Raw genomic sequence first — 24301 nt, forward strand, 5'->3', positions numbered from 1 at the left:
GATTTCAACGTTGTGCAAGGTTCTGATGCCATTTGAACTTGCCACACGTGAAGTCAGTTCAGACACTGCCAGCCTGAGTCAGGTCATTCCCCTCATCAGGCTTTTGCAGAAGAAGCTGGAGACATTGAAGGAGGAGCTAACACGGAGCGATTCCGCTAGGCATGTGGGACTTGTGGATGGAGCCCTTAATTCGCTTAACAAGGATTCACGGGTGGTCAATCTGTTGAAATCAGAGCACTACATTTTGGCCACCGTGCTCGATCCTAGATTTAAAGCCTACCTTGGATCTCTCTTTCCGGCAGACACAAGTCTGCTGGGGTTCAAACACCTGCTGGTGAGTAAATTGTCAAGTCAAGCGGAACGCGACCTGTCAACAACATCTCCTCCTTCACATTCTCCCGCAACTGGGGGTGCGAGGAAAAGGCTCAGAATTCCGAGCCCACCCGCTGGCGGTGATGCAGGGCAGTCTGGAGCGACTGCTGATGCTGACATCTGGTCCGGACTGAAGGACCTGACAACGATTACGGACATGTCGTCTACTGTCACTGCATATGATTCTCTCACCATTGAAAGAATGGTGGAGGATTATATGAGTGACCGCATCCAAGTAGGCACGTCACACAGTCCGTACTTATACTGGCAGGAAAAAGAGGCAATTTGGAGGCCCTTGCACAAACTGGCTTTATTCTACCTAAGTTGCCCTCCCACAAGTGTGTACTCCGAAAGAGTGTTTAGTGCCGCCGCTCACCTTGTCAGCAATCGGCGTACGAGGTTACATCCAGAAAATGTGGAGAAGATGATGTTCATTAAAATGAATTATAATCAATTCCTCCGTGGAGACATTGACCAGCAGCAATTGCCTCCACAAAGTACACAGGGAGCTGAGATGGTGGATTCCAGTGGGGACGAATTGATAATCTGTGAGGAGGGGGATGTACACGGTGATATATCGGAGGATGATGATGAGGTGGACATCTTGCCTCTGTAGAGCCAGTTTGTGCAAGGAGAGATTAATTGCTTCTTTTTTGGTGGGGGTCCAAACCAACCCGTCATATCAGTCACAGTCGTGTGGCAGACCCTGTCACTGAAATGATGGGTTGGTTAAAGTGTGCATGTCCTGTTTATACAACATAAGGGTGGGTGGGAGGGCCCAAGGACAATTCCATCTTGCACCTCTTTTTTCTTTTCTTTTTCTTTGCGTCATGTGCTGTTTGGGGAGGGTTTTTTGGAAGGGACATCCTGCGTGACACTGCAGTGCCACTCCTAGATGGGCCCGGTGTTTGTGTCGGCCACTAGGGTCGCTTATCTTACTCACACAGTCAGCTACCTCATTGCGCCTCTTTTTTTCTTTGCGTCATGTGCTGTTTGGGGAGGGTTTTTTGGAAGGGACATCCTGCGTGACACTGCAGTGCCACTCCTAGATGGGCCCGGTGTTTGTGTCGGCCACTAGGGTCGCTTATCTTACTCACACAGCTACCTCATTGCGCCTCTTTTTTTCTTTGCGTCATGTGCTGTTTGGGGAGGGTTTTTTGGAAGGGACATCCTGCGTGACACTGCAGTGCCACTCCTAGATGGGCCCGGTGTTTGTGTCGGCCACTAGGGTCGCTAATCTTACTCACACAGCTACCTCATTGCGCCTCTTTTTTTCTTTGCGTCATGTGCTGTTTGGGGAGGGTTTTTTGGAAGGGCCATCCTGCGTGACACTGCAGTGCCACTCCTAGATGGGCCCGGTGTTTGTGTCGGCCACTAGGGTTGCTTATCTTACTCACACAGCGACCTCGGTGCAAATTTTAGGACTAAAAATAATATTGTGAGGTATTCAGAATAGACTGAAAATGAGTGGAAATTATGGTTTTTCAGGTTAATAATACTTTGGGATCAAAATGACCGCCAAATTCTATGATTTAAGCTGTTTTTTAGGTTTTTTGGAAAAAAACACCCGAATCCAAAACACACCCGAATCCGACAAAAAAAATTCGGTGAGGTTTTGCCAAAACGCGGTCGAACCCAAAACACGGCCGCGGAACCGAACCCAAAACCAAAACACAAAACCCGAAAAATTTCCGGCGCTCATCTCTATATACTAGTATAACAGATGTGGATGTTAGGAAACCATTGCCATTGTACTTGAACCACCAAAGTCGTACTGAAGAAAATTCAATAATTTTTAATAACCCCAACAGCCACAGCTCTGGTGGCTGTAAAGAGAACATAAGCTCTTCACCACAATCCCTGAGAGAGGGCTACAGTTTTATATTGTGTCCCCCTTCTAATACAAACATCCTTGTGCTGAACTGAGTGGTTTCCTTTATGATAGTGGGACCCTACAATCCTGAAGTTCGATGTTAAAGTGAAAACCACTGTCGAAGTCAAAAATATTACATACACACCACATAAATTAAACATGTCAAGCACCAGACATTATATGTATTTATATAATAGAGTTTAACATCAGATATATATGTATTATTGGAACAGAACAAGATAAACATGTCATGCTTGGTGTCAAAATGATCAGGGGAATGAGTGTGTTGATTTGATGGCAGTTGGTAGGTTGTAGCACATTGCAACGATTAGTTATGATTGAATATATGAATATGAAGCCACAATTCAAAGGTGAACAAAGAACTTCCTGAAAGACAGCATGGCTAATCCCTATGATGGCATCTTCAAGGCTGGACATTGCTTTCATATGAACTGACCAATGACACATCATGAATGAGAGATCTCCCTCCCCTGTACCAATAACAGAAGACTCAGTACCAGACACGCACTTCCCCCAATACACAGTATATAGGTATTTCCCCTCACCCAAGAAGTTCTGTTTTTTGTTGCTGTTGGTGCAGATTCAAAGATGGAGCGGACTGTGGATTGAGCAAGGAACAGGGTGAAGTATGCTGGCTGTGATTGATCCTTATGTAACTATAACTGCTTCTTGTGAAATTGTAACTCTGTAACCATATGTATTCTGTACATGTGTTATATTGTATGCATACCCTTTTAATATCAAATATATACATCTCTGAGAGTTAGACCTCAGTAATACAATGTGTGCGAGTGCTTGTTTTCTCTTAAGGGATGTAGTGTTTGTGATGTACAGCGCACTTTTATAGTATATGGTAATAAGATGCGCCTTGCGTCCGCAGCATATATTAACGCTGGTATTCTAAATATTTATTAGAAATAATCAGAATTCTCACCACCAAGACTTTATAGCCTGGGTTTGGTGCCCATTTGTCAGGAGGACAAATATTCTTTGATCTCTCTGTTTTAGTAGAAACTAGAAACAAGAGGAATGATGCACAATATAAAAATATGTAGTATTCATGACATCCTTATAATTAATTAACAAAAATATTTTGTGAAGTATTCACTTCAATATTAGTAAGGGTGGTGCTCCCTAGAACATTTAAAATATAACCTTTATTGGTAATGACTAAAAACTGCACAATAGAAAAAACATAGGTAATAAAATATAATTAACAAAATGTAAAACAAAAAATATGGAAAATGAGTAACTGTTAAAAGATAAGTCTATACTGGCTACCACTCCGGGTTTACAGTCATGGGTCCACACCCCTGCAATAGACCAGGGTTTTTTCCGGGACTTGAGACCCAGATTAATGCCCCGGCTTATGGTTTTTAAATCTGGGTCACATCTATAATGAGCTGACTGGCCATTCGGGGCTGCTTGGAGGGGATTCTGATGACCTGATCAGCTGCAGATGGAAGAGGACTGCAGATGGACGCTGAGGCTGTTTACATTGTGGCTTATTGCTGTGGCGCATTGGAAGGAAGAGGAGGTCTGAGAGCTGTTACATGTGTGTAGAGAGGAGGAGATAAAAAAGCACAAATAACTGGCACTGTGAAGGATGCCAGAATATATGGTATCATTTGAAAAATCCTGTGTAACCATTCCTTGTAAGTGACTGCTCCTTTAAAAAAACACCTGAGATCGGCCGGCATCTCAAACCTCCGACAATCTCGGGCGTCATTACATCCGGCCCATCCTGTCTTTTGCCATTAAAAATTAAAATATGCCCTCCTCACTGATTAGATACAGGGTGCTAGAATGAACACTATTAAACTGTATCTGTTGCAGCATTCAACTAGTGTGCAAGACAATGGAGACCGCAAACACGGATCATCACCATAACTACTGTACATTCCATGTAGTGCTGTCCTTTGATTTGCAATACCTTTTACAATCAAGTGTAGCAATGATTATTATAACCTTCAAAAATCCAGGTTACCACAAGTGCCAGGACCAATATTTCAGGGACATAATTAAGGTGGTGAGGACGGTGCTGGGCAAATAGCACATATGCCTTGTGGGCATAGAACCGGCTGCATCCACCCATTATTGTCTATGTATGTACTGCGGCCACTGCCAGCTGCAGTGCTGCCTGCTGTAATCTATAAATGTAGCAGTGTGCCTGCTACATTATACTTTACAGCGGGCAGTGCTTCAACTGCCTGCCCACGTGCTCCCCACTCCCATCTCCGCCATCTCCCAGTCACTACCTGCATGCTCCCCAGTCGTGTTTGATGGTGCATGGTGCAAGCGAGATGTGGAGTGCAGGCTCTGCATTCCATAGTGGGAAGAAGGCTGAGTCACATAGCGCAATCCCTAGTGCTGCTCTGTTTGTGGTCGCACAGTTAGCGGTCGCTGTGCGCTTGGTTACAATGGTGGGAATGCAGGCCTTCTTCATCGTCACCATCAACATCCTTTTACTCGGTGGTGGCCCTGGTGTGATAATCAGTAAGACATGATCTGGGCACTGTGCGTGCTCTGGGTTACAGAGTGGACTTGAATCGGAGGAGCATGGGAGAAGTAGCAGGGTACAGAAGGCAAAGAAGGGGAGGTGGTTAGCTGTCGACATATACACACTGTATTGTGTACTGTGCAGACAGGTGCAACTGAGAGGGCATTGGGGAAGTGGATGGCAGGGGGAGAGGGTATGGGAGAAGCTTATGGTGTTGGCAATAAAGCCATAAATGAGGAGTAGGAATGATGATGATGATGATGAAGAAAAGGAGGAGGAGTGGTAGGGATGATGATGATGATGATGCACTGCAGAACTGGGGGTAGGGAATGATGAGGAGGAGAAGAAGGAATGATGGTGATAAGGGAGGATGTATGAGGAGAGGGGATCTACTGTGGCATAATGTAAGGGGCTCTACTGTGTGGTGTAACAGGTATAAGGTGTACTACTGTGTGGTGTAATGTGGATATTTTAAATTTTTTCTATTCTGTGACCACGCCCTTTCCCCACAAAATCAGACCCCTTTATTTTTATTTTTCTCAAATATGGGGGCACCAGTTCTCCTTCTGGCACAGGGCACCAAAATGTCTAGTTACGGCACTGCAATATTCTATGCAAGCAGATCAGAAACTCAGATTCAGGATGACAGGATCAGGAGGATGCCAGACTGCAGTTATTCATGGACAATGATCATGAACTGCAGAACGTTTTGCTAACACAAATGAAAGCTATGCATGACAGAAACATGAAAGGGTTATTCATGACAATCACTCATTTCTAGAAGTATTCCCACAATTCTGCTCACAACCAACACACATGCGACCCCCAACACCGTACAGGTACAGTATATGCAACATCCACAGTCTCCCTCAACGTTAGGAGAGGGTATGTTTAGCAATGTGCATAGTGGACAACTATTTTTAGATCACTTGTCTACCAGTGCTCCACAAAACCCTCCCAAAAACCCAAGTCCGGAGTTTACTGTCTACAGAAATATATATGCGTAATGTGGTTGACATATGTATCTTTGACTTTTCTTTAAAAGCCCTTTTAATAACAATCCAGCCAATGTTTTTGGCTTAATATCTAGTTTTATATTTGATTTAAAAAATGTTATTGTTATGTATAGTGTACCAGTGCTTCACAACACCCTACATACCTACCCACCTACCCAGGGCCACCATCAGGGGAACAGGACAGTTAGGAGGGCCAGCTCCTGGCAGTGGCTGATCCAGGGTGGTGGTGGTAAAAATAAGGTGTCGATAAAACAACTGCAGCTCTAGGCAGAGGGGTGAGCCCAGTGAGCAGTCACGTACACTGTAAGATCAGACTCTGACACTCTGTATAAGCAGGGGCTGGCCACTCGTGACACCAACCCATAACAACTCCTTTTGACTCTCATTTACCTGCATGCAAGGCTGCATGCTGTCCATCATGCATGCTCCATCTTGAACCGCCAGCAATTCAGTGAGGTGAAAGAAGAGCAGGAAAGAGCATTTTGGGAAGGGATGAGAACGGGAGAAAAATGACCCATTCAGAGCATCTGCTCCTATCCGTTCCTGCTCCCACTACTGGTGCCCAAAGATCGTCCCCTATAGTGAATCTGCCATCCAGCTGCCCCCAACTCTCTGCTTGGTCAGTCACCCCCATCTCCCCTGAAGAGCACCAACCAGCTCCCCGTTACTACTTCTCTTTTTACCTTCCCCTGCAGCTGAACCACTTACAACAGCCCAATCACTCTCTACCTATTCTACTTTCACTGTTAAACTTCTGCTGTGTGCATGTGTGTGTGTGTGTGTGTGTGTGTGTGTGTGTGTGTGTGTGTGTGTGTGTGTTGGGGGGTATTTATTTGGCCACTACTGGGCCCTACATCTATAGCTATCCAGGAAATGAAGGTGGCACTCGGAGTCTTGTAGCTCAGTGACACAGAGTACTGTTTATTAGGTCAACATTTTGGGGACATATCCCAATCTTAAGGACACAAACAAACTTTGACCTAACAAAAAGCACTATGTTTCACTGAGCTACAAAACTCCAAGTGCCGCCTTCATGTTCTGGACTGTATTAGTTGTCACCCCCTTAAGGATTGCTGTAGAGCTGGATCTATCATGTGGTATATATATATATATTAGTGATGAGCGGGTTCGGTTCCTCGGAATCCGAACCCCCCGAACTTCACCCATTTTACACGTTTCCGAGGCAGACTCGGATCCTCCCGCCTTGCTCTGTTAACCCGAGCGCGCCCGAACGTCATCATCCTGCCGTCGGATTCTCGCGAGATTCGTATTCTATATAAGGAGCCGCGCGTCCCCGCCATTTTCACTCGTGCATTGGAGATGATAGGGAGAGGACGTGCAGCGTTCTCTCAGTTTCTGTGTTCAGTGTGCAGCAAATATCTGTGCTCAGTGTGCTGTAAATATCTGTGCTCAGTGTGCTTGCAAATATCTGTGCTGTGTGCTGAAAAGATCTACGTTCTCTGCCTGAAAAACGCTCCATATCTGTGCTGCATTGTAGTATACAATAGGAGGACAGTGCAGAGTTTTTCTGACCAGTGACCACCAGTATTATAGTATATAGCAGTACGGTACAGTAGTCAACTGCTCTAACTACCTCTGTGCCGTCAAGTATACTATCCATCCATACCTGTGGTGCATTTTAGTTGTGCGCAGTATATATATCAGGAGGACAGTGCAGAATTTTGCTGACCACCAGTATATAATATATAGCAGTACGGTACAGTAGTCCACTGCTCTACCTACCTCTGTGTTGTCAAGTATACTATCCATCCATACCTGTGCTGCATTTTAGTTGTGCGCAGTATATATAGTAAGAGGACAGTCCAGAATTTTGCTGACCACCAGTATATAATATATAGCAGTACGGTAAAGTAGGCCACTGCTCTACCTACCTCTGTGTCGTCAAGTATACTATCCATCCATACCTGTGGTGCATTTTAGTTGTGCGCAGTATATATAGTAGGAGGACAGTGCAGAATTTTGCTGACCACCAGTATATAATATATAGCAGTACGGTACAGTAGTCCACTGCTCTACCTACTTCTTTGTGGTCAAGTATACTATCCATCCATACCTGTGGTGCATTTTAGTTGTGCGCAGTGTATATAGTAGGAGGACAGTGCAAAATTTTGCTGACCACCAGTATATAATATATAGCAGTACGGTACAGTAGTCCACTGCTCTACCTACCTCTGTGTCGTCAAGTATACTATCCATCCATAACTGTGGTGCATTTTAGTTGTGCGCAGTATAAATAGTAGGAGAACAGTGCAGAATTTTGCTGACCACCAGAATATAATATATAGCAGTATGGTACAGTAGGCCACTGCTCTACCTACCTCTGTGTCGTCAAGTATATTATCCATCCATACCTGTGGTACATTTTAGTTGTGCGCAGTATATATAGTAGGAGGACAGTGCATAATTTTGCTGACCACAAGTATATAATATATAGCAGTACGGTACAGTAGGCCACTGCTCTACCTACCTCTGTGTCGTCAAGTATACTATCCATCCATACCTGTGGTGCATTTTAGTTGTGCGCAGTATATATAGTAGGAGGACAGTGCAGAATTTTGCTGACCACCAGTATATAATATGTCAAAGTCAAAAAATATTGTAATGCATATGCCCTGTACTAACCCCATGCACATGCCCGCTGCTCGTGCACTCAGTCCGCCGTGCGTGCACATATCCGCAATTTGCGTAGGATCGCTCCGTCGATCATGCGCATGATATGGGTATTTACGGCGGAGTTTGTGAGCGCGTAGAGGGTTATTAGAACATTACATATTTAACCCAAATAGTGCATTTTGTTCACATAGTTCCCCTACACCACATCAGCAAGTATCAATAGTTTAAACAGTTCCAGGACTAAGGGATTTGCCTTTGCATGACAGGAAGGGTCAGATAAAGGTTGGAAGGTGATATCTAGTATCCAGCTGTAGGGTATGTTAAGGGTAACATTCCGGTGTTGGTTAGAGAAAGATTGCATGTTCCAGCGTATAGTTATTTGCAGAAGTAGAATATAGATATTAACTGTATTTACTGTATATTATGTATGTGGCGGGAATCCAGAGGATACCACCCACAAGAGCAGTTGGGGAAAGACATCGTACATCTATTCAAATCAACCTATGACCTCTTCTGTAATGAAAAGACACATCTCTGTGTCCAATGGACAATGAGATTACAGTGACCATTGTATTGTGTATGTATGTTGTGTATAAAAAGCCCATTGTTGCCTGGCCGGTCAGAAGACTCTGAACGCTTTCTATCTGACTAGCGGAGGACCGGCCGGGTTGCGCTTGCGAACATTCTCACGTATGTACATTCTCTGTAGCCATTATTCTGTTTTAGATTTATCTTGTTAGCCTGTAGTGTATGATTTGTACTGTTTTACCTTTTGGAATAATCCACGGTGGCCTTAGAACCCTGTGGTTTCAACTACAAATCGGTGTTGTGTCTTCACTTTCCTGCAAAGGGTTTTAAAGTGTATTTATCTGTATAAGGTGTATAAGTATTGATAAGGTGTACGCACTGCGGGTACTTTATACCGTCAGCGCTACTTAAGGTTTAAGGTATAACATCGTTGCAGTACTTTGCTGCTAAGGGTTTAAAAGTGTAATCATATCATTGCATTGTATCACTAACAAGGTTTAAAGGTTATCAATTGTGTGTGCGCACGCTGTGTGTACTCTGTAAACTCAGCGCGGCGTGTGTACGCCAAGTACGTACCACGTGCGGGACTCTGTACGCAAATAGCGTACAAAGTGCGTAGCACGTGTATTCAGGCTAGCGGCCATAGCGGCTCCATGGTAATAGTGTATCAAGAGGTATAGCTTTATGGTTTAAGATAATATCGACATTATCAAATATAAAGCAGTACGGTACAGTTGGCCACTGCTCTACCTACCTCTGTGTCATCAAGTATACTATCCATCCATACCTGTGGTGTATTTTAGTTGTGGTCTGTATATATAGTAGGAGGACAGTGCAGAATTTTGCTGACCACCAGTATATAATATATAGTAGTATGGTACAGTAGGCCACTGCTCTACCTACCTCTGTGTCGTCAAGTATACTATCCATCAATACCTGTGGTGTATTTTAGTTGTGCGCAGTATATATAGTAGGAGGACAGTGCAGAATTTTGCTGACCACCAGAATATAATATATAGCAGTACGGTACAGTAGGCCACTGCTCTACCTATCTCTGTACCTGTGGTGCATTTTAGTTGTGTGCAGTAGTAGGAGGGGACAGTGCAGAATGTTGTTGTTACCACCAGTATATATATATAGCAGTACGGTACAGTAGTCCACTGCTCTACCTACCTCTGTGTCGTCAAGTATACTATCCATTCATACCTGTGCTGCTTTTTAGTTGTGCACAGTATATAGTAGGAGGGGACCGTGCAGAATGTTGCTGTGACCCCCAGTATATATATATAGCAGGACGGTACAGTAGTCCACTGCTTTACCTACCTCTGTGTTGTCAAGTAAACTATCCATCCATACCTGTGCTGCATTTTAGTTGTGCGCAGTATATAGTAGGAGGGGACAGTGCAGAATGTTGCTGTGACCACCAGTTTATATATAGCAGTACGGTACAGTAGGCCACTGCTCTACCTACCTCTGTGTCGTCAAGTATACTATCCATTCATACCTGTGCTGCATTTTAGTTGTGCGCAGTATATCGTAGGAGGGGACAGTGCAGAATGTTGCTGTGACCACCAGTATATATATATATAGCAGTACGGTACAGTAGTCCACTGCTCTACCTCTGTGTCGTCAAGTTCAGTATACTACAAAAGTTCAGTAAAATGACCCAAAAATCTAAATTAAAAGCGTCTGATGAGAAGCGTAAACTTGCCAATATGCCATTTACGACACGGAGTGGCAAGGAACGGCTGAGGCCCTGGCCTATGTTCATGGCTAGTGGTTCAGATTCACATGAGGATGGAAGCACTCATTCTCTCGCTAGAAAACTGCAGTGCCACTCCTAGATGGGCCAGGTGTTTGTGTCGGCCACTTGGGTCACTTAGCTTAGCCATCCAGCGACCTTGGTGCACCTCTTTTTTTCTTTGCATCATGTGCTGTTTGGGGTCTATTTTTTAAATCTGCCATCCTGTCTGACACTGCAGTGCCACTCCTAGATGGGCCAGGTGTTTGTGTCGGCCACTTGAGTCGCTTAGCTTAGCCATCCAGCGACCTCGGTGCAAATTTTAGGACTAAAAATAATATTGTGAGGTGTGAGGTGTTCAGAATAGACTGGAAATGAATGGAAATTATGGTTATTGAGGTTAATAATACTATGGGATCAAAATGAGCCCTAAATTCTATGATTTAAGCTGTTTTTGAGGGGTTTTTGTAAATAAACACCCAAATGCAAAACACACCCGAATCCGACAAAAAAATTTCAGGGAGGTTTTGCCAAGAAGCGTCCAAATCCAAAACACGGCCGCGGAACCGAATCCAAAACCAAAACACAAAACCCGAAAAATTTCCGGTGCACATCACTAATAAATATATATATATATATATATATGCCAAAAAATTGAAGAAGCAGGGAGCGCCAATAGTGCATTAAAAGAGTACAGGAATTTTATTTAAAAAGTCCAAATTGGTGACAAGTAAAACCCGTACCATAAAAGGCGGTCAAACCACCGCTCGTATAACCGGCATATAATTTACCCCACCGTGCGAACGGAATATTCTTAATTCCAAATCCAAACGTCAGACCACGCCCATACGCGTTTCGTCATTCGACTTCGTCAGTAGGCCTGGTCTTTTTTGTTCACAGCAGTTGTATCAATCCTCACAGTTGGGTGTCTGCATTTGCATCGCCTGTAGCCAATATATATATATATATATTGATAATGTCGATTATCTTACAGGAAAGAAAGCTATACCTTAAACACACCTTAAATACACTTTAAACCTTTAGCCGCTGCGGCCGCTATACTTAATACACACGCTACGTACTTTATACACTGTTTGCGTACGGAGTCCCGTATCACTGTACGGACTTAGCGTACAAACGCCGCGCTAAGGGTACAAAGTACACACAGCGCGCACACACACCCAGAGATACACTTTAAACCTTATACAGCAATGCAATACGTTACTAATACACTCTTAAACCATAGCAGGAACAGGAAGACACAACACCGATTTGTAGTTAAACCACTGGGTTCCGACACCACAGCATAATATTTGCTGAAAGGGGGTTTACAATACAAATCATACACTACAATACAAGACAATATAACAGAATAATGGCTACAGTCAATGTACATACGTGATTGGAATCGCTTGCGCAACCCGGCCGGTCCCCGGTCATCTGATAGATAACGTTGTGAGTCTTGTGCCAGGCCAGGCTGCAGCAGGCTTTATTTATACAATTCTTCCAAAAGCAATACAATGGATACTGCAATCCCTTTGTCCATTGGACACATGAATGCACTTTTACAGTACAGGAGAGGTCATAGGTCGATTTGAATAGGTGGGTGATGTCTTTCCCAACTGCTCTTGTGGGTGGTCTCCTCTGGATTCCCGCCGCATACATAATATACAGTAAATACAGTTTATATCTATGTTCTGCACATAACTATCCGCAGGAACATGCGATCTTCCGCAGACCAACACCGGAATGTTACCCTTAAAATACCCTACAGCTGGATACCAAACACCACCTTATAACCTTAGTCTGTCCCCTCTTGTAAAAATACAAGGGTGTTGTTAATAAATAAAGTTACACTGGTCCTGTATGGTGTAAAAATACAGGGGTGCAGTGAAAATAAATGTACACTGGCCGTGTCTTGTATGCTGTAAACATACACGGGTGCTGTTGTTAAAATAAAAGTACACTGGTCCTCTATTCAAAGACAACAATAAACTGCTTTAACAGCGCATCACGGACCAAATAAATCAAATTTCCCTGATAAATGCGCAGCTGAAAACACTATGTGGGTGTTAGATTAAGGACAATAAAAACAAAAGAATCAGCTGCGCAGATTAGCAGGAAAAAAGGATACTAAAAAAGAGTTAGAGAGCCGATGTATGGATATAATAGATTTAATAACTAAAAATTGTTGCTAAAATGTAACAATACACCAATAAAAGCACACCTTGAAAACACGTATCAAATTCAATAGACACCTGGTGTGTCAGTTCTCTAGATGGAAAAGTCCACTAGGTTTAAAGTCCAGCTGATGTTAAAAGCTGTGAGTGGTGATAGCCGCAAAGATGGAGACTGGAGGTACAGTGATTAATGATTCGGATGAATGTCCCAAATATTCAGATTGTGGGTGAAAACGGCATTGAACACAGTATAATACCTCTCCTATTTGTGGGCTGGTTCCAGAGCCGAGCGTCCTCGGCAAGGTGTCCTGCAATGCCCACTGATGCGACTGCCGCAATGGAGAGGAGAGCCGTGAGTTCACTGGCGGGGAGCCGTATGCTGATGTGAGCGGCTGGAGGGAAAGACCCAAGTCCGCGGTAAATCCGAATTCTCTGTGGAAAGTATGGAGCGACTGGCGGGGAAAACAAACCCGCAGTTTCTTCCAGGAGCAGTTACCTTAGCAAGGTGTGCTGGAGGAGGCGTGGCTGGTCCTCTATGCTGTAAAAATACAGGGGTGTTTTTGTTAAAATAAAAGTACACTGATCCTGTATGCTGTAAAAATACAGGGGTGCTGTTGTTAAAATAAAAGTACACTGGTCCTATATGCTGTAAAAATACAGGAGTGCTGTTGTTAAAATAAAAGTACACTGGTCCGGTATGCTGTAAAAATACAGGGTGCTGTTGTTAAAATAAAAGTACACTGGTCCTGTATGCTGTAAAAATACAGGGGTGCTGTTGTTAAAATAAAAGTACACTGGTCCTGTATGCTGTAAAAATACAGGGATGCTGTGAAAATAAATGTACCCTGGCCCTGTCCTGTATGCTGTAAAAATACAAGTGTGATGTGAATATAAAGGAGAGCTGGCACTGTCCTGTATGCTATAAAAATATTATAAATACCCAAGGAGAGTCCAAGTGTGTACGTGGTTGCAATGTCTAGGCCTGCCCTTCACAACACTGTATGGGAAGAGGAGGCTCCTACCACCATTTGTACGCCCTCTGCAAGTGCTGGGAGGAGCACCACCAGTCCAGTTGCACATATTGAGATTGCGGATGTCACTGTAGAAGTACACCAGGATGAGGATGATATTGGTGTAGCTGGCAATGAGGAGGAAGTTGACGATGAGGATTCTGATGGTGAAGTAGTTGGTTTGAATAAGGCACCAGGGGAGACAGTTGTTGTCCATGGGATGGAAAAGCCCATTGTCATGACTGGACAAGATACCAAAACAGTCACCTCTATGGTGTGGAATTAATTCCCCACAAATCCGGACAACAGGTGTCAAACCATGTCTTGCCTTTGTCAATCCATAATAAGTGGGGGTAAGGACGTTAACCACCTTGGAACATCCTCTCTTATACGTCACCTGCACCGCATTCATCATAGGTCATTGTCAAGTTCAGAAACTTTTGGTAATAGCATAAGCAGTCCACTGACACCTAGATGATGTGGTTTGTTTGAATATTATTTCTCTGTGAGGATGATGATGTAAACACTAAAGGGGGGGAATCTGAGGATGAGGATGTCATCTTGCCTCTGTAGAGCCAGTTTGTTCAAGGAGAGATTTAATTGCTTCTTTTTTGGTGGGGGCCCAAACAAACCAATCATTTCAGCCACAGTTGTGTGGCAGACCTTGTCGCTGAAATGATTGGTTTGTTAAAGTGTGCCTGTACTGTTTCTACAACATAAGGGTAGGTGGGAGGACAATTCCCTCTTGCATCTATATTTTCTTTGTCTGCCACATCATTCCAGGGGTGCTGCCTTATATGGTGTGCTGCCCCACTGCCCTATCAGTCCAGGGGTGCTGCTCCACTGCCGTTTAAATTAGAGATGAGCGGGTTCGGTTCCTCGGAATCCGAACCCCCCCGAACTTCAGCCTTTTTACACGGGTCCGAGGCAGACTCGGATCTTCCCGCCTTGCTCGGTTAACCCGAGCGCGCCCGAACGTCATCATCCCGCTGTCGGATTCTCGCGAGGCTCGTATTCTATCGCGAGACTCGGATTCTATATAAGGAGCCGCGCGTCGCCGCCATTTTCACATGTGCATTGAGATTGATAGGGAGAGGACGTGGCTGGCGTCCTCTCCGTTTAGATAGAGAGTGAGACACTTGATTTACTAGTAATTTAATTTTAGTAATTTTGGGGAGCATTAGGACTGGAGTACTCAGAGAGTGCAGAGTTTTGCTGATAGTTATACTAGTGACCACCAGTTTTATTTATTATTTAAAATCAGTTCTCTGCCTGAAAAAAAACGATACACAGTCACATACCATATCTGTGCTCAGCCTCAGTGTGCTGCATGATAATATCATCTATGTATATCTGACTGTGCTGAGTGCTCACTGCTCACACAGCTTAATTTGGGGGAGACTGGGGAGCAGTTATAGCAGGAGTACATAACAGTGCACACTTTTGCTGCCAGTGTGACTGACCAGTGACCACCAGTATATCGTCTGCCTGAAAAAGTTAAACACTCGTGTGGTGTTTTTTTTTTTATTCTATAAACGCATTCTGCTGACAGACAGTGTCCAGCAGGTCCGTCATTCATTATATTATAATATATACCTGCAGTAGTGATATATATATATATTTTTTATATCATTATCATCCAGTCTATACTAGCAGACGCAGTACGGTAGTCCACGGCTGTAGCTACCTCTGTGTCGGCAGTGCTCGTCCATAATTGTATACCTACCTGTGGTGGGTTTTTTTTTTTCTATCTTCTTCATACTAGTAGTTTAGGAGTCTGCTGACAGTGTCCAGCAGGTCCGTCATTATATAATATATACCTGTCCTGCAGTAGTGATATATATATATTTTTTATATCATTATCATCCAGTCTATACTAGCAGACGCAGTACGGTAGTCCACGGCTGTAGCCATCTCTGTGTCGGCAGTGCTCGTCCATAATTGTATACCTACCTGTGGTGGGTTTTTTTTTTCTATCTTCTTCATACTAGTAGTTTAGGAGTCTGCTGACAGTGTCCAGCTGGTCCGTCATTATATAATATATACCTGTCCTGCAGTAGTGATATATATATATATTTTTTATATCATTATCATCCAGTCTATACTAGCAGACGCAGTACGGTAGTCCATGGCTGTAGCTACCTCTGTGTCGGCAGTGCTCGTCCATAATTGTATACCTACCTGTGGTGGTTTGTTTTTTTTTCTATCTTCTTCATACTAGTAGTTTAGGAGTCTGCTGACAGTGTCCAGCAGGTCCGTCATTATATAATATATACCTGTCCTGCAGTAGTGATATATATATATTTTTTATATCATTATCATCCAGTCTATACTAGCAGACGCAGTACGGTAGTCCACGGCTGTAGCTACCTCTGTGTCGGCAGTGCTCGTCCATAATTGTATACCTACCTGTGGTGGGTTTTTTTTTCTATCTTCTTCATACTAGTAGTTTAGGAGTCTGCTGACAGTGTCCAGCAGGTCCGTCATTATATAATATATACCTGTCCTGCAGTAGTGATATATATATATTTTATATCATCATCCAGTCTATACTAGCAGACGCAGTACGGTAGTCCACGGCTGTAGCTACCTCTGTGTCGGCAGTCGCTCGTCCATAATTGTATACCTACCTGTGGTGGTTTTTTTTTTTCTATCTTCTTCATACTAGTAGTTTAGGAGTCTGCTGACAATGTCCAGCAGGACCGTCATTATATAATATATACCTGTCCTGCAGTAGTGATATATATATATTTTTTATATCATTATCATCCAGTCTATACTAGCAGACGCAGTACGGTAGTCCACGGCTGTAACTACCTCTGTGTCTGCAGTCACTCGTCATCCATAAGTATACTAGTATCCATCCATCTCCATTGTTTACCTGAGGTGCCTTTTAGTTGTGCCTATTAAAATATGGAGAACAAAAATGATGAGGTTCCAAAAATAGGGAAAGATCAAGATCGACTTCCTCCTCGTGCTGAAGCTGCTGCCACTAGTCATGGCCGAGACGATGAAATGCCATCAACGTCGTCTGCCAAGGCCGATGCCCAATGTCATAGTACAGAGCATGTAAAATCCAAAACACCAAATATCAGTAAAAAAAGGACTCAAAAATCTAAAATAAAATCGTCGGAGGAGAAGCGTAAACTTGCCAATATGCCATTTACCACACGGAGTGGCAAGGAATGGCTGAGGCCCTGGCCTATGTTCATGGCTAGTGGTTCAGCTTTACATGAGGATGGAAGCACTCAGCCTCTCGCTAGAAAAATGAAAAGACTTAAGCTGGCAAAAGCACAGCAAAGAACTGTGCGTTCTTCGAAATCACAAATCCACAAGGAGAGTCCAATTGTGTCGGTTGCGATGCCTGACCTTCCCAACACTGGACGTGAAGAGCATGCGCCTTCCACCATTTGCACGCCCCCTGCAAGTGCTGGAAGGAGCACCCGCAGTCCAGTTCCTGATAGTCAGATTGAAGATGTCAGTGTTGAAGTACACCAGGATGAGGAGGATATGGGTGTTGCTGGCGCTGGGGAGGAAATTGACCAGGAGGATTCTGATGGTGAGGTGGTTTGTTTAAGTCAGGCACCCGGGGAGACACCTGTTGTCCGTGGGAGGAATATGGCCATTGACATGCCTGGTAAAAATACCAAAAAAATCATCTCTTCGGTGTGGAAGTATTTCAACAGAAATGCGGACAACATTTGTCAAGCCATGTGTTGCCTTTGTCAAGCTGTAATAAGTAGGGGTAAGGACGTTAACCACCTCGGAACATCCTCCCTTATATGTCACCTGCAGCGCATTCATCATAAGTCAGTGACAAGTTCAAAAACTTTGGGCGACAGCGGAAGCAGTCCACTGACCAGTAAATCCCTTCCTCTTGTAACCAAGCTCACGCAAACCACCCCACCAACTCCCTCAGTGTCAATTTCCTCCTTCCCCAGGAATGCCAATAGTCCTGCAGGCCATGTCACTGGCAATTCTGATGAGTCCTCTCCTGCCTGGGATTCCTCCGATGCATCCATGCGTGTAACACCTACTGCTGCTGGCGCTGCTGTTGTTGCTGCTGGGAGTCGATGGTCATCCCAGAGGGGAAGTCGTAAGACGACTTTTACTACTTCCACCAAGCAATTGACTGTACAACAGTCCTTTGCGAGGAAGATGAAATATCACAGCAGTCATCCTGCTGCAAAGCGGATAACTGAGGCCTTGGCATCCTGGGCGGTGAGAAACGTGGTTCCGGTATCCATCATTACTGCAGAGCCAACTATAGACTTGATTGAGGTACTGTGTCCCCGGTACCAAATACCATCTAGGTTCCATTTCTCTAGGCAGGCGATACCGAAAATGTACACAGACCTCAGAAAAAGACTCACCAGTGTCCTAAAAAATGCAGTTGTACCCAATGTCCACTTAACCACGGACATGTGGACAAGTGGAGCAGGGCAGACTCAGGACTATATAACTGTGACAGCCCACTGGGTAGATGTATTGACTCCCGCCGCAAGAACAGCAGCGGCGGCACCAGTAGCAGCATCTCGCAAACGCCAACTCTTTCCTAGGCAGGCTACGCTTTGTATCACCGCTTTCCAGAATACGCACACAGCTAAAAACCTCTTACGGCAACTGAGGAAGATCATTGCAGAATGGCTTACCCCAATTGGACTCTCCTGTGGATTTGTGGCATCGGACAACGCCAGCAATATTGTGTGTGCATTAAATATGGGCAAATTCCAGCACGTCCCATGTTTTGCACATACCTTGAATTTGGTGGTGCAGAATGATTTAAAAAACGAGAGGGGCGTGCAAGAGATGCTGTTGGTGGCCAGAAGAATTGCGGGACACTTTCGGCGTACAGGCACCACGTACAGAAGACTGGAGCAACACCAAAAACGCCTGAACCTGCCCTGCCATCATCTGAAGCAAGAAGTGGTAACGAGGTGGAATTCAACCCTCTATATGCTTCAGAGGTTGGAGGAGCAGCAAAAGGCCATTCAAGCCTATACAACTGAGCACGATATAGGAGGTGGAATGCACCTGTCTCAAGCGCAGTGGAGAATGATTTCAACGTTGTGCAAGGTTCTGCAACCTTTTGAACTTGCCACACGTGAAGTCAGTTCAGACACTGCCAGCCTGAGTCAGGTCATTCCCCTCATCAGGCTTTTGCAGAAGAAGCTGGAGACATTGAAGGAGGAGCTAACACTGAGCGATTCCGCTAGGCATGTGGGACTTGTGGATGGAGCCCTTAATTTGCTTAACAAGGATTCACGGGTGGTCAATCTGTTGAAATCAGAGCACTACATTTTGGCCACCGTGCTCGATCCTAGATTTAAAACCTACGTTGTATCTCTCTTTCCGGCAGACAAAAGTCTGCAGGGGTTCAAAGAACTGCTGGTGAGAAAATTGTCAAGTCAAGCGGAACGCGACCTGTCAACATCTCCTCCTTCACATTCTCCCGCAACTGGGGGTGCGAGGAAAAGGCTCAGAATTCCGAGCCCACCCGCTGGCGGTGATGCAGGGCAGTCTGGAGCAACTGCTGATGCTGACATCTGGTCCGGACTGAAGGACCTGACAACGATTACGGACATGTCGTCTACTGTCACTGCATATGATTCTCTCACCATTGAAAGAATGGTGGAGGATTATATGAGTGACCGCATCCAAGTAGGCACGTCAGACAGTCCGTACGTATACTGGCAGGAAAAAGAGGCAATTTGGAGGCCCTTGCACAAACTGGCTTTATTCTACCTAAGTTGCCCTCCCACAAGTGTGTACTCCGAAAGAGTGTTTAGTGCCGGTGCTCACCTTGTCAGCAATCGGCGTACGAGGTTACTTCCAGAAAATGTGGAGAAGATGATGTTCATTAAAATGAATTATAATCAATTCCTCCATGGAGACATTCACCAGCAGCAATTGCCTCCACAAAGTACACAGGGAGCTGTGATGGTGGATTCCAGTGGGGACGAATTGATAATCTGTGAGGAGGGGGATGTACACGGTGATGAATCGGAGGATGATGATGAGGTGGACATCTTGCCTCTGTAGAGCCAGTTTGTGCAAGGAGAGATTAATTGCTTCTTTTTTGGTGGGGGTCCAAACCAACCCGTCATATCAGTCACAGTCGTGTGGCAGACCCTGTCACTGAAATGATGGGTTGGTTAAAGTGTGCATGTCCTGTTTATACAACATAAGGGTGGGTGGGAGGGCCCAAGGACAATTCCATCTTGCACCTCTTTTTTCTTTCATTTTTCTTTGCGTCATGTGCTGTTTGGGGAGTGTTTTTTGGAAGGGCCATCCTGCGTGACACTGCAGTGCCACTCCTAGATGGGCCAGGTGTTTGTGTCGGCCACTTGGGTCGCTGAGCTTAGTCACACAGCTACCTCATTGCGCCTCTTTTTTTCTTTGCGTCATGTGCTGTTTGGGGAGTGTTTTTTGGAAGGGCCATCCTGCGTGACACTGCAGTGCCACTCCTAGATGGGCCAGGTGTTTGTGTCGGCCACTAGGGTCGCTTAGCTTACTCACACAGCTACCTCATTGTGCCTCTTTTTTTTCTTCTTTGCGTCATGTGCTGTTTGGGGAGTATTTTTTGGAAGGGCCATCCTGCCTGACACTGCAGTGCCACTCCTAGATGGGCCAGGTGTTTGTGTCGGCCACTTGGGTTGCTGAGCTTAGTCACACAGCTACCTCATTGCGCCTCTTTTTTTCTTTGCGTCATGTGCTGTTTGGGGAGTGTTTTTTGGAAGGGCCATCCTGCGTGACACTGCAGTGCCACTCCTAGATGGGCCAGGTGTTTGTGTCGGCCACTTGGGTCGCTGAGCTTAGTTACACAGCTACCTCATTGCGCCTCTTTTTTTCTTTGCGTCATGTGCTGTTTGGGGAGTGTTTTTTGGAAGGGCCATCCTGCGTGACACTGCAGTGCCACTCCTAGATGGGCCAGGTGTTTGTGTCGGCCACTAGGGTCGCTTAGCTTACTCACACAGCTACCTCATTGCGCCTCTTTTTTTTCTTCTTTGCGTCATGTGCTGTTTGGGGAGTATTTTTTGGAAGGGCCATCCTGCCTGACACTGCAGTGCCACTCCTAGATGGGCCAGGTGTTTGTGTCGGCCACTTGGGTCGCTGAGCTTAGTCACACAGCTACCTCATTGCGCCTCTTTTTTTCTTTGCGTCATGTGCTGTTTGGGGAGTGTTTTTTGGAAGGGCCATCCTGCGTGACACTGCAGTGGCACTCCTAGATGGGCCAGGTGTTTGTGTCGGCCACTAGGGTCGCTTAGCTTACTCACACAGCTACCTCATTGCGCCTCTTTTTTTTCTTCTTTGCGTCATGTGCTGTTTGGGGAGTATTTTTTGGAAGGGCCATCCTGCCTGACACTGCAGTGCCACTCCTAGATGGGCCAGGTGTTTGTGTCGGCCACTTGGGTCGCTGAGCTTAGTCATCCAGCGACCTCGGTGCAAATTTTTGGACTAAAAATAATATTGTGAGGTGTGAGGTGTTCAGAATAGACTGAAAATGAGTGGAAATTATGGTTATTGAGGTTAATAATACTTTGGGATCAAAATGACCCCCAAATTCTATGATTTAAGCTGTTTTTTAGGGTTTTTTGAAAAAAACACCTGAATCCAAAACACACCCGAATCCGACAAAAAAAATTCGGTGAGGTTTTGCCAAAACGCGTTCGAACCCAAAACACGGCCGCGGAACTGAACCCAAAACCAAAACACAAAACCCGAAAAATTTCCGGTGCACATCTAATTTAAATTCAGGGGTGCTGTTGCCTATCTGCTGTGCTGTGTAATTCTCCAGGGGTGCTGCCTATGCTGTATAACTCCAGGGGTGCTGCCGTATAATTCCAGTGGTGCTGCTGTATTTGACCCTAGGTTTTCATTGCAATGCAGCACTAGATGGGCCAGGAGCTCTTGTGAGGCACAATCAGTTACAGAATAAGGCCCAGTATGGAGTCTCATGGTGGCTTACAGCCAGAAAGATGTCTGGCTTGTCAGGCTGAGGCATGCTGTGGGCACAGAAGTTAGCATTGCTACTGTACCTCCCACAGTCCTACTTATAGCATGAAATGATTTTCAACTGTAGAGTGGTAAGCTCCACTAGGGCAGGGGCTCTATAACAAAAAAAATCACAGTCTGGCTTAGTACTGTACCGAACCCACACAAACTCAGCTTGCCCCATCTGAGGCTGCTGTGGTGGCTCAGGAGGGGCTACTAAAACATCTAAGAAGCTGCTTTATTTAAAAATTAAATATGAAAAAAATAAACAAGAAACACAGGTATGCTCACATGCGTGTAACTGGGACACACAGGTATGCTCAATTGCGTGTAACTGGGAGCTGTGAAAAACCAAAAAAAAAAGGCATCTGCCAACAATTATGTAAATAAAAATGAAATAAAAACATGGAAAAAAGAAACCCACAAGATTTTCACAAAATAAGTCTCCAGACTCCGTGGAGGGGATAATATCCAATCTTGATCCTGTGGTATACACAAGTTTATTTGCATCCCAGCATTAAACCCAAGATTATCTTAATCCCTGAAAATGTAGAAGATGACTCTTTGGGGACATACAGGGATTCAGTAACTAGCTGATTGATATAGACTGGGAAGAGGAGTCTTCCTCGTTTTCCTGTTTTTTGGAAGGGGTAACTCCAGTGGTTTTCCTCTGCCTTTGAGCTTGTTGTTGAGCTTGTTGCTAATTTAGGATTAGGCTAGGTGCCGTATACATTTCACATAGTATTGCCTTACCCTCCCTGCTGCTGCTCTATGGCACTGACGCACCCCCGGTGATCCTCCTATGTCCCGGGCTGCTACAGCGCGGGCTCGGCTGCCGGCCTAGATGCAGCCCGCGATGACCCCTTTCTGTCTTCCCCTGCTCTCCCTGCCACTCCCATGCCCACAGTGACACAGCCGGGAGGCTTCCCCGGCCTCTGCCTCTGCTCCTGGCCTTGCTGGGGGAGCAAGGCTCGGCGGAGGAGGCCAGCGGTGGGAGTTGGGCGGGCGGGGGCTTTGTCCAAGCAGGCGGCTGCCGCTGTACGGGCCCCGTCGAAGGCTCTGGCACGTGAGAGGGCACGGTGCAGGCGCTCGGCGGCTTACAGCCACCTGGAGAGCCCCTCACCTAGTGGGGATCGTGGGTCGGAAGTTCATGCCTCCCTGGGTTCCCACAGGCCTGCAGAGCTGGGGGGGCGGGGCACTAGCACGTGACGGGTAGAATTTAGCAGTGTGGCTCCTGCTTGTGCAGGTTGCGCGAGAGCTGCCGTAGGAAAATGAAAAAGGGTGAAAGGTGGCATTGGTATTGAGGACATTAAATCTTATGATGGCAGGGTTCTGCGTCTACGCAGCCTGTTATCTAGAAAATCATCCAGGTGAACACATCCACATAATCCGCTACATACACATGATTCACGACATGCAACGCAGGTATTTGGGTGTCGCCTGGAGGGTGTATGACAACCAGTTTAGGCGCAAGCAGGATTGTTTGCGGGTCATTGACTTCGGCTGTATAGATTTTGAGGTATGGATGGAGGTTTCCAGGGTGCAGCAGGACGAGAAGGAGTGCCCATGGGCTACCGTGGACTATGTTCAGGTCACCCCTGGGGGGTCACGGAGCTTCGGAGAGGCTCCCCAAGCGAGGCAGTATGGGGCACCTAATCTTTTGCAAGGGCCGAAGCAAACTAAAGGCAAATGCTTTGCCTTCAATAACTCTGCATGTCCTGTTGGGCTACGGTGTCGTTTTTGACACCTCTGCTTGCATTGTGGCGGGGGACCCACCCTGCCTCCAACTACTTTCGAGGTGGGCACTCTGCCCCGAGAGCAGGCAATCCCATTCCTGCCAAGCCCGCTCCTGCAGCGTCATCTAAGTAGGGCTCCTACCCCAATATGGCTGGAGGGTATGTATGTCTCAATTGGAGTTGCGTGGTGTGATCTTGGAGGGTTTGGCACTCATTAAGAAGGCGTGGCCTTATTGCATATTGATATGGTCTTTTATCGTGCCCAGGTTGTGTTGGCGAGGTGGCAAGGACTGTAAAGTGATCGATGAGGCCAGAAAAAAGCTGAATGCTGGTGGTGTTGTTGTGCCGCATGAGAGAATCAGGTTTCGGTATCACTATCTTTTCCAGCCTGATGGAGTGCACTTGGATAGGGAAAGTTTATGTATCTTTTTTGAGGATCTTTTTGTTGGGGTGTCTTAGGTTTGTTAGGTGTTTCTAGGTCTTATCTAGATGTTTTAATGATTATTTCGGGTTTGGTTGGTGCGCTCACCTTTGTTGACTATATACATCTGCTGGATGACCCAGTCGGGGACAGCAACACCACCCGGACGGGTGGGTAGTCAAGGTAAAAGGTTGAGTGGATAACGTTTGTTTAGGTTGAGTGTTAAGTTGGTACAGTTGTATGGGCGGGGTAGAAGTTAGTCATTCTTTCTTGG

Source organism: Pseudophryne corroboree, chromosome 2 (genome assembly GCF_028390025.1).
Source record: "Pseudophryne corroboree isolate aPseCor3 chromosome 2, aPseCor3.hap2, whole genome shotgun sequence".
In the NCBI taxonomy this organism is placed as follows: domain Eukaryota; kingdom Metazoa; phylum Chordata; class Amphibia; order Anura; family Myobatrachidae; genus Pseudophryne; species Pseudophryne corroboree.